Genomic DNA, 12,301 nt, shown 5'->3' with positions numbered 1-12,301 from the left:
TCTATCCAGCAGTTTATTCTCTGAATCCCCCCGTGGGAGGGGAAAAAGGGGAGTAGAAGCTGGGAGCTGGAATTCAAGCAAAGTCTCACATGTGATTCAGAGAAATTCCTACACCTATAAAACCATATTATGGAAAATAATCTACATTACAAAATGAAAGTGTTTCAAAAGCTCATCATTTATTCTTGTGTCCTTTGTCACCACAGGTTGAGGTTGTCAGTTTCTGAAATTCCTATAAATGAAAATAAACAATAGATATTCTTTGAAGAAAAGGAATACAACTGTATGCATATTGTATACATATAAGTATGTGCATATTAATCAGGAAGTGAGATGACTGAATGCTATCAACACAATCATACAGACTTAAGTTATTGCCAGTTAAGGTAAATCTGATTGCAAGAGATGAGCAATTTTAAACAAGCGACTGTATGAGCTATGAGAGCCATAAGTAAAAAGAAATTTGAAAAGAATCATTTCCTTTTCTCAGAGGCAGATTATGTCAGTATAAAAGCTCATGAACTTGCTGATAACTTGCAAGTCTGAATGAAATATCCGAGAAGATGCAGGCAGGGGCAGAGAGAGCACAAAGATATTTGTTTTTTTGGGGGGATTGGGTTATTTCACTGAGCATAATGGTCTCCAGTTGGGATCATTTTGTTGCAAATGAGATAATTCCATTTTTTTCAATGGCTGAGTAGTATTTCATTGAGTAGATGTACCAGTTTCTTTATCCATTCCTCTTTCGATGAGTATCTGGGTTATTTTCATAATGGTCTCCAATTCAGCCCATTTGGCTGCAAATGATTGCATTTCATTCTTTTTAATAGCTGAGTAGAACTCCATAGAATAGATGAAGCACAGTGTCTTATCCAGTCCTCTGTCGATGGGTCTTTAGGTTGTTTCCAAGCTTTTGCAGTTGTTGATTGTGCTGCAGTGAGTACAGGAGGGCATGTTGCTTTCTCATGCATCAGGACCTATGAGTATATTCTCAGTAGTGCAGTTGCTGGGTCACATGGTAGGTGAATTTTCAGTTGTCTGAATATTTTTCATACTCACTTTCTCAGTGGCTGCACCAGGCTGCATTCCTACACTTGATCTTAGCCAAAAGGCCAAGAAGCACCAATCTGCATTCCTACCAGCAGTGGAACAGGGTTCCTTTTTCCCTGCATCCTCGCCAGCAGGTGTTGTTGGTGGGTTGCTCTATGTGGACCATCCTTACTGGGGTTAGGTGGAACCTAAGTGTTGTTTTTATTTCAATTTCCCTTATTGTTAGGAAGTTTGAGCAGTTTTTTCATATGTCTGTTAGCCATTTGGATTTGTTCCTTTGAGAAGTGTCTGCCCATTTCCTTTGCCCATTTCTTTTTTTGTTTGTTTGTTTGTTTTGTTTTTTAATTCTACTTATTATTATTTAAAATTTATGATGTAGTTTTTTTTTTTACTTTCCTTTTATTTGAAATGTGGATACATACATGCACAGAGACAGAGAGAGAGAGAGAGAGAGAGAGAGAGAGAGAGAAAGAGAGAGAGAGAGAGAAAGAGAGTTCTTCCTATCTTCTATTTGCTGATCCCCCTCCCCGCAAATGCCCATCTGTGAATGACCAAATCTGGGCCAGGCTGAAACACAGAACCCAGGACTCAGTCTATGTCTACCTGTTGGTCACACAGTCCTAGTAGTAGAGCTGTCTTTACTTCCTCCTCTAGTGCACATTAGCAGGAAGACAGAACTGGAAGTAGATCTGATACTTTAACTGTATACCCTGATGTGGAAGAGGGCATCCTAGCAGACACTTTTAATGCCATATTACTTGCCCACCCCTTGGCAAACTAGCTGATTTCAGAGAACTCTTCATCTTCAGATTATCTCTGATAATATATAGAGAAGGTGGACTGACAGCTCAGATCTTCAGAAGGAAGAGGTGCAGAGCAGGAAGCAAATGACTGCCCCAAGGAGAATGACTGTGGTTGTTAGGGTTTGGAGCTGTGTCAAGTGGGCAGTGAATTACTGCAACTATACCTTTGACAGAGTTCACCAAGACCTGGGTTCATCTTAGTTCTGAAGATCATAAACCAAACTTTGCTTTGGTCAGCCAGTGAACTAAATTTATGTTTATTTTGAGAATTACCAGTTAGGTTGACTCATAGCAACACATATTTTGTGAGCCCAGGTGAACAGGGCATTTTGTTTGGTGGAAGAGTGTAAGATACGGAGCATAGGGGATTGAGCCTGACCTCAGTGACTGGCGGTTGGCGTGTCCTTGGACGAAGGAAAGACTACAAAGCCTGGCCTCATTATTCTTAGGCAAACTTAATAGAATCCCAGGGGTTTCATGGGTGTAAAAACTCTCAAGTTGTTAGAATTTTGTAACATGACCAATAAAACTTTGGCAAGATTTGACAAGTTACAGTTCTTTAATAACAGAGCTTAGAAATAATGGCACTGATCAATATACAACCAATCTGATGGTATCTTGAAAAAGCATGCCTTTGCATAAGTGTTGCCATTAATGATGTAATAGCATTTATCATCAAGTGCTATTGAGATTATCATTAACAACTGTCACTTTCTACTTGGGTCTACATGTTGTGGTTCTGTGGTCCCATTGTCCTATGGGTCAGTTTAATGATTTTTTGTAAATCCCATCTTGTATTGCTTCTACAGTTGTTGTTCTCTTTATAATTTCCTTTTCTGGCTGTGCAGGGCAGAAGGGTGGGAGTGAGGAGAAGGGGTGGAGTGTCTGATCGGACCATGGGGATTCTCAGCTGTTCCCTCCCCAGAGTGGCCTGCCTAACAGAAGGCCCCAACTGGCACACTCGACGGGGCAGAATGCAGAAAGCGCTGCAGGGAAATGGTCCAGGATTTGAACTAAGATCTTCTGATGCATATTGTTGTATTAGACTATGAACTCCCTGATTCTAGTTGGATCTCCTGATCTCCCAGAGCATCTCTTTTCCCATCTGAAAAATAAAAGGTTGTGATCTCTCCAATGTCATTTTGTAACTCGTGGGGAGGGAATATAGATGGATTTAGCTAAATACATGCCTAGTTATTGAAGATGTCTGAATATGATAGCTGTTTAATGGTTAGGCAGCTACACGCTCATGGAGTGTTCTGAGTATTTTCACTGTCCAGGACAAAGTGTTCTTGATTTTTGGAATGGTGCACAACAAATCATACATGTTGTAGAGTATGCTGATTTTCTTCAACATCATAAATTCCCAATTTGTTGATGAATCTAGAATTTTGAGTAATTTTCTTGCATCAAGTTACTTCAGTGTTTTTCAGTCACAGCTGCATATTGGAACCATATAGATTCAAAAAATGACCCATAGCTTTGCTCCAACTCAGTCTAATCTATAAGATTAGCATGGGAAAGAAGGAGAACATGATTAAAGAACATTTCATTTCTTTCATTAGGACCGTGTCTTCTCAGAAGAGAGTATATAAATTACACCTAGGTGATTGGGCATATTATACATCAATAGCCACCAAATGGATCGAATCACTTTTCATTGCATTGGATGCAAAGAGAAGGGCAAGCTTCTCCAATGAGAGCCTTGTGAAAGCAGCAAGCATGAGGGATCCTCAGGCAAACACCCCTGAATGACATTGTACAAGGTCACACACTGTACTCTTCAAATGTGAGCAAGGCCAAAAAAGTTCAGAACAGATCGAGGAGCAACCTGTACTTAAGCGAGTCAGCCTAATCTTCAGTTGTGAGGTGTGATTCAGAGCACTGAGCTGGTTCTGGGAAATTATATAAAAGCCTTATTGGTGAGCTACTGGCGAGGATTTGATGATTCTAGTGCATTATGATGAATTTCCTGGTTTTGAATGTTATATAATTACTTTATGAGAGAATTACCTTTAAAAAAAAAAAGGATTTATGAGGAATCCCATTCAGTTTGAAACATCTGGTCAGCAATTTTCTTGCAAATGTTCAAGATACATAAAGTTATTTTTGTGGCTCTCTGAAGTTCCCTGCAGGAGACACTGTGACTGTGTGATCAGGTGTAGCCTTAAGGCAACTCAGTTGTCTTGCAGGACCATCACTATGCGCACTGTGTTCCAAAAAGAGAGCCCCCTTCAGCATGGCTGCAGCTCTGAGGAATCTTAAAGACTAAATTTAGAAGTACAGCTTCTAGCTTTTTTCGGGAAGCAACCTCTGGTAACTGCCTCAATTTGAATATCAGTTTCTGCTAACTCTGAGAATAGATTCTAGACGAGAGGCTGTGTCTCCTCACTGTGATCACCCGCTGGCCTCTTCTCGGTCTCTCTCTTGTGAGGCTGCAGATGTCGTGGTCCTGGATATCAGGGACTGAGAGAGGTAGACAGGAGGAGGTCCTCGGACAGTCGCGTTCCTGCATTGTGTTGGTCACACGGGCGTGACTGCTTGGTGATAATTCACTGAACTACCGTGTATGCGTAGGATGTGTGCACTGTTCTCTGTTGTCATGTTCCTGTTAAAAATTTACTTTAAAAAGTTCTAAATCACTGTTCTGCCCAAGTTGAGACTTCGCATAGCTCTTTTTCAGATCTATTTAAAATTATTATTGTGTGATACAGTTCCATAGGCTCTGGGATTTCCCCCTCTCCTTCCCAAGTCCCCTCCTCCGAGTGATACCTCTTATAATGTTACAATAATACAGTCCTTCATAAAGTCATAAGTCCAGCATTCTGCTACTTAAATGTATCCTGACATTGTAATTATGAATAATGGCAGAGAGTTCAGCATTCTATTGTCAAGATACATTTAATAGTTGTTAGCAGCCACAGACTTACAGGCCTTAGACTTGGCATGCCTGACAGCCTGTTGCATTGCAAAACCTACCTTGGGCAATCAGGGCCACAGCAAGTGGGATAGTGTGGCCAGAACATCCCGTGCAAAGCAAGTGGAGCAGAACCTCCACCCTTGTTTCTGTTCAAATAATTAGTTCCTCCCCTGTTTCGATATAGATGATTAGTTCCTTCCGTGTTTCAATATAGATGATTAGTTCAAGAAAATCCATCCCTTTCTCTTCCTTCCCTAGAGAAGAAGGTATATATACATATATGAGGAGTAGAAAAAAGGGCATTGGCACTCTTGTTCACCAAGTACGTGCGTCCATATGTTTCTTGGGCCAGCAGCCTGGGGGCTAGCAGCCTGGCATTCCCAGTCCACCCTCAGGATTTGAGCATCACAAATGTGTTTAATAGAGCAAATGTGCAAGATTCTGTATAGAAATGAGATATCTCTCAGTTTTTGGTTCATTTACCAAATGATCATAATACTATGGTTTGGATGTGCTCAATTCAGGAGTTGTGAACTCTATATTCATCCCTTTCATGGATGGCACAAATCCAAGTACTTGAACGTCCTAGTCTGTTGAACATTAGGAGAAAACTGGATTGGAGTGGAGGTTGGCTTTGAACACATATACTCTGCTGCTGGATGCTGGCATGTGTTCCAAGTGGTGGCTCAACTTGTTGTACCAACATGCCCATGTCAGGGAAAGTTTTTATTTTTTATTTTTTTACTTTTGATGATGTTTATATAGTTGATCAGGAAAGAAAGGATCGAGGGTTATGGGAAAGTGGGTGTGATTACTGTTTCCAAATTTTCTATTTCCTCTTCCTGTATCTGGGGGAGAGGGGAGACAAGGGAAGAAGCCACACTGTGCTTCTGTATGCCTTTCAAATAAACAAATAAAATGTGTTCTTTGAAGGGCATTCTTAGCACGTCAGTGTTTTTTCTGTGCATAGATTCTGGCCTCAGGTGTGGGAATATCAAGCATTATAATTTAGTTAGCATTAATCTTTTGAAATGGTGGCTTTCTGTAGAGGTTCTACCAATGGCAGTCTTTTTGTAATAGTTACTATTGGACAATCATACATAATAGCCCTTTATTCATAAACTCTGAAATTTATGTATCTTAGCTTAGGTTGACATGAGTAACTCTATTTTAACAGTGATATTCCCCCCTCATGATCAAGATATTTTTTTCTGAGGACACTTGAGATCAGTAATCACGTAGCCTGGTTTTGCTCCTCATTGCTGGAATAGACCTGTTCTGCTGGTTGCTGGTCTGATGTGATCCCACAGTGTGGGCCAGATGTTGACAGAAGTCAATATCAAAAACAAAACTCTTTTCACTGTGCTGGAGCCACAACGAGGTTTTAGTAAAAGTGAGTTTTAGGTTAGCTTCAACTGAAGCTCATTACCAAATTTAAGCTTATCAGTTCTGCAGCAGGAGTCACCAGCCAAAGGGCCAGGCCAGTATTGTTTTGCTGTGAGTGGTAGTTATGTGGAATTTTGATGGGCAACAAGTATAAAGCTCAAAAAGGAAAATGCAAAAAATATGACAAATCAACATGAGCATAACAAACTGAGTTTGTGTCTTATGGACAGCGAACAGAGCTAAAATATAATAGCAGGAGATTATGCTTTGGAAGGTAACTACTTGCATAAGTATAGCAAGAACCACATAAAAACCTCAAATTTCACTCCCCCGCCAACAAAAACCACACACAACTCCCCACCCTCCCAAAAAAACACAGTACTTAATCTTTTGGAGATTCTGGGCATAATAAAAAGTGATTTTATTTAGTAAGTACAAGGGTAGGAATACCTTAAACTAGGTCAGCAATTTAAGATTTGCCAATGCTTCCAATTTTATCCTGTTAGGGACAGAATATTTTTATTGGACTTACACAAATAAGGATGCTACTACAGAAACTCAAAATACTGTTCTTTGTGAAAGAATTAAGTAGAGAGATGTAATCATCATCAAAAATTGAAAGAAAAAAAAAGAATTAAGAGGAAGGAGAATGAAGCCATTTTTGCTAACCAAATATACTTTATCTAAGAGTTGTAAACCACAGAAATCTTAAGAAAAAAGTTTCTTTGTAACAGACTCTAAATCAATGTAAGTACAGAATGAATAATGTTTTAAATAGAAGACATAGAAACGTACAGATTTCACTCTTTACTCAGTTTCATGTAATTGGTTCTTGTTTCACTTGCTCTCAAAAGTTTCATGGATTCATCACTTCAAAAAAAAGACTTATTTATTTCATTAGAAAGTCAGATATACAGAAAGGAGGAGAGATAGAGAGGAAGATCTTCCATCTAATGATTCACTCCCCACGTGAGCACAACGGCTGGTGCTGTGCCAATCCAGAGCCAGGAGCCAGGAACCTCCTCCAGGTCTCCCATACGGGTGCAGGATCCCAAAGCATTGGGCTGTCTTTGACTGCTTTTCTGAAGCCACAAGCAGGGAGCTGGATGGGAAGTAGAGCTGCTGGGATTAGAGCCGGTGCCCATATGGGACCCCAGCGCGTTCAAGGCGAGGACCTTAGCCGCTAGGCTACACTACCTGACCTGAATCATCACTTTTTAAAATTGGAATTCTAGAGATCATTCTCTCTTGAAAAGCTGTGCTCCTGTGCTACACAGGAGGTTTCCATCTTCAATACCTCGAATAAATCTCACTTGGCATACTAAAAAAAACGTAGTCCATTGACTTTCAAATTATCATAAGCCTAAATGAAGAATACTTGTTGGAGCCTTTTTCTCTTTTAAAAAGATGTGCAGAGACACAGAGAGGGAAAATCGTAAGGAAGAAGGTCTTCCATTTGCTGGTTCACTCCCACAATGGATGCTAGTGGTTCAGGCTTTCGCTTGACCCACTGTGCCGTAATATTGGCCTGTTAGTCTTTTCCAAAAATTTGATTGCACATATTTTTGCGAAGAATCAGCACTGTTAAAATTATGATTATAGTTCAACCATTGGTTAAGAAAGTCAACATTTTAGAAAGCAACAGAACTGTAGTGCTTTCAGTCCCCTGGGCCTGTGATGGGTTGGAGGAGCAAGGTCAAGGGTCTTACAGACTCCAGGTCTTTTTCAATTAAGATAGCAGTGGAAACTGATCACATCCCATCAGGACCACTCAACTATGTAATAACACAATGCAGCTTAAAGTTTAACACCATTTTACAACTTGAAAATCCTCTCCACACAATCCAGGTGAGCCTCATTAACTATTATCTCTACAAATCAGAGATACATCCTTTTGGGATCCTCAGGAGTTTAACTGGAAATCTTAAAGTCAAAAGACTTAATTTAGAACTCTGATTTCGAGAGAGTCTGTGAAAGATATCAAAAGGCTCAAAATATTTGATCCGAATCGGATGCTTGATCAATGTGAAATAGCAATCATCATTCTAACCATGGTGATTGATTATAGTTACACACTAGATTTCACGAAATCTGTAAAGTGGTTACTCACAAAGCTTAAAAATAGCACCAACCCCCATCTGTAAAATATCCTAAAAATAACTATTTTTTCTTTCCTGGGATAGTTGCCAAAAGGGGAAGTCATGAGTGAAGAATCAAATGATCCTGTTATAAACACTTTTAGTGTCATGTCATAAACAGGAAAAACTTGAGTAGAAGGAATACAATCTCTTGAATGTCAAAGTACATTGCATTATCTGGTTACACAGAAGACACTGAATACACCAAAAAAACCCATGAGCAAAGAATCAACCTATCTTCTAATCTAGGCATTTAAGGGTGCACTTTTATTGTCGAGAATAACTCAAGCAGAGCTGGATAGAAAGGAGCTTACTGAAGCTAGGTAAAAGTTGAGGAAGAGACCAGTTACATGGAAACTATACCTTTTTCTTCTTTAATGAAAGAACACCTTAGCTGTCAGCAACTACCTAGGCTGCCTTGTACCTAGACAAGTGTTACACTGCTGGGAGAAAAGCAACTAGTAGCTAGTGGGAACTCTGGGCCTGGTTGATGCCAAATTTGTGTTAATTCTACCACTGTGCCAGCATAGGTGACTATTCTGGGTTTTTTTTTTTCCTTTAAGATAGGTAGGGATGGACCTGGTGTGATGGCTCAGTGGCTGGATCCTTGGCTTGCTTGTGTCAGGATCCCATATGGGTACCAGTTTGTGTCCTGGTGGCCCCGTTTCCCATCCAACTCCCTGTCTGTGGCCTGCGAAGGCAGTAGAGAATGGCCTAAAACCTTAGTACCCTGAACCCTTGTGGGAGATCCAAAAGAAGCTCCTGGCTCCTGAGTTCAGATCAGCTCAGCTCTGGTTGATCTTGGGGAGTGAATCAGCAGATCTCAGATTTTTCTCTTTGTATCCTTTTCTCTGCAAATCTGCCTTTCAAATGAAACAAAATCTTAAAAATAAAAAAGATATACGGTGAAGGCAGGACTTGACAGGCTGGGAGATGGCACCCTGAATCCTAGCTGGTGAGGCAGAGCTGCCCAGGGAGAGGAGTTTGGAGATGTTATTTGATTGGGAGTAGCTGAGGGCATGTTTGACTGGGGAGGAATGACTTTTGGGGTCCTGCATGGAGCAGGTCTCTGCACTCACATGTAGGGTGAGGCAGCTGAGACAGAGAGGGGAAACTGGAGGGTATGTCTTGATCAGGCAGTACACCCATGTTGGCGATCTGTGCCACACTAAAGGGCATTGTCTGCTGATCAGTGGCACATGCAAAAGCTGGGACTGAGGGGCATGCTTGACTTGGCCAGGCCACACTACCTGCCTGTGAGTGGTAGAGCAAGGAAGGGCTAGACCACATCAGGCTGGGCTGCAGCACCCACCAGAATGCAAAAGAATTGGATCTGGGGGCTTTTAAGATTTATTTTATTGGAAAGTCAGATACACAGAGAGGAAGAGAGAAAGAGAGGAAGCTTTCCCATCCGTTGATTCACTCCCCAAGTGACTGCAACGACTGGAGCTGCGCTGATCTGAAGCCAGGATCCCAGAGCTTCTTCTGGGTCTCCCATGCAGGAGCAGGACCCAAGGCTTTGGGCTAACTTTGACTGCTTTCCCAGGCTACAAGCAGGGAGTTGGATGGGAAGTGGGGCTGCTGAGATTAGAACCGGCATCCATATGGAATCCCGGTATGTTGAAGGTGAAGACTTTAGCCACTAGGCTACTAGGCTGGACCCTGGATGCAGATTCTGTAGAAGACTTGTGGGTTTGACTCTGGGGGAACTGCAGCACTTGCAGGTTTATTTGCAGACCTGGGGGTGATGACAGGCTAAGACAGACCAGACTGTGGCACTCACCTGACACTTGCAGGAGCTGGGGCTTGTAGGGCCAGCCTGTAGCACTTGCTAGCACATGCAAAGGGCAGGACTGAGGACAGATCATGCCAAGCAGGGCTGTAACACCTGCCAGCATATGTGAGATCTGGGACTGGGAGCAAAACTAGTAGGGGAGCATAGAGTTGGGGCTGGGAGGAGGTCAGACCAGGCAAAGCTGCAGCACTTGTTAGCATTTTTGTGGGTGAGGGCTGGGGGTAGGCTGGGCTGACTGGGCTGGGAGAGGTCACAGTACCCACTGGCATACACAAGGATCAGAACAGGGTATAGTCTGCACCTGGCTGGGCCAGACTGCAACACGCACCAGCAAGAGCTGAGACTGTGTGTGAGCCATGTCAGGCTGAGTCAAAGTACCCAGGAGCACGTACAAGATCTGGGGTTGGGAATGGACCTGTTAGGTGAACTCTGGGAACTCTCCTGCTAGGCTGTAGCTTCCACTGTTGGATACAAGAGCCGGGGCTGTAGGCAGACTGGGCTGGACAAGGCTGCAGCATCCATCGGCATGTATATGGGCTGGGGTTGGGGACAAGCCAGACTGGCCTAGGCCCCAGTACCCACTGAAACTCACAAGAGCCAGAATGGATATGGGACAGGCTGGAATAGGTCATGGCACATGATGGTTCACACGAGACAGGCTGTAGCATCGACTAGCAGGAGCCAAAATAGGTGTGAGAGCCAGTTGGACTAGGCTGCAGTGCCAATCAGTAAGTTTCAGGTCTTGGGCCAGGTCTCTTAGACTGGCCAGCAGTAATTGCTGCCACATGTGAAATGTGGGGTTTGGAGCAGGCCAAACCAGGCTGGGCTGCAGCACCTGTTTGCATATGTGTGAGCCAGGTCTGATGGCAGGCTGAGCTGAACCAGTGCACAGCACACACTGGCATAAGCAAGAGTCAGCATGAAGTGCAGGACAGGCCAGGTTGGACCACCACACCTGCCAGTTCATAAGAGGGCTGGATGTGGGCCAGGTTGCTGTACCTGTCAGTGAGAGCTGGACTGAGGGTGAGCTGGTCTGAGCCAGGCTGTAGTACTTGCTGGTGGATGTCAAGACTAGGGGTGGGCCATCTCAGACTGGGCAGTTGCATTCACTGGCACATACAAGATCTGGATCTGGGAGTGGACCTGATGGGGGAACTGTGAGGACTACCTCACTGGGCTGCTGTTTCCACTGGTGAGTGTGAGAGCTGAGACTGGCGTAGGCCAGGCTGTGCTAGACTGCCATAGCTGCTGATGCACAGGAAGCTAGAATGGGCCCGTTGGGCTAGGCCACAATACCCCTGGTACGTGCCAGGACTGGGTCTGAGTCATGTCAGAATGGACGGCAGTACCCTCAGGCACATGCAAGATCTGGAGGTGGGAGCAGGCCTGGTAGAGGAACTGTGGGCACTCCTCTGCTGGGCTACAGCTCCCGATGGTGATTATGAGAACCATGGCTGGGGGTGGGCCAGGCTGGTCAAGGCAGCCATCAGCTTGTGTACAGGCTGGGTCTGGGGGTGAGTTGGGCTGTGCTAAGTTGCAGTACCCATGGGTGTTCATGAGAGCCAGATGGGATTTGGGATGGACAGGGCTAGGCCACAGCATATGCCTATAAAAATAATAGGCAAGCATAGTCATTGTTTTTAAGGCTATCTTGTTATGCTTGGTATGTGGAAAAAGGTATTGTGCTTTACCTGTGTGTAGGCTAAGTTTATATTTTTATGATCTTGGATGGATAGCAGAGTTAAATATCTATTTTTTAAAGACTCACTTATTTATCTTTTTGTACTGGGAAGTCTGATATATAGAGAGGAGGAAAGACAGAGAGGAAGATCTTCCATCTGCTGATTCACTCCCCAAGTGGCTGCAACAACTGGAGCCAAGCCAATCTGAAGTCAAGAGCTTCCTCTGGATCTCCCACATGGGCTCAGGGTATTAAAGCTTTGGGCCATCTTCTACTGCTTCCCAAGGCTACAAGCAGGATGGGAAGCACTGGACATGAACCAGTGCCCCTATGGGATCCCTGCTCATGCAAGGTGAGGACTTTAGTCACTAGGCTACCAGGCTAGGCCCTAAATACAATCTTGATTGACCAGCCAAATCAGGAACAAAAGTATGCTAACAATTCTGAAGATATCTGTGCTTTTATTTGGCCCCCAAAATCTAATTTTTGATGAGTCATGTGAACATTAAGATATTTATGTTGTTGAAT

The sequence above is a fragment of the Ochotona curzoniae genome, unplaced genomic scaffold (genome assembly GCF_017591425.1).
Source record: "Ochotona curzoniae isolate NIBS_2020 unplaced genomic scaffold, NIBS_Ocur_1.0 contig_66, whole genome shotgun sequence".
Taxonomy (NCBI): Eukaryota; Metazoa; Chordata; class Mammalia; order Lagomorpha; family Ochotonidae; genus Ochotona; species Ochotona curzoniae.
The sequence above is the reverse complement of the archived record's forward strand: the minus strand, read 5'-3'. Positions refer to the sequence as shown.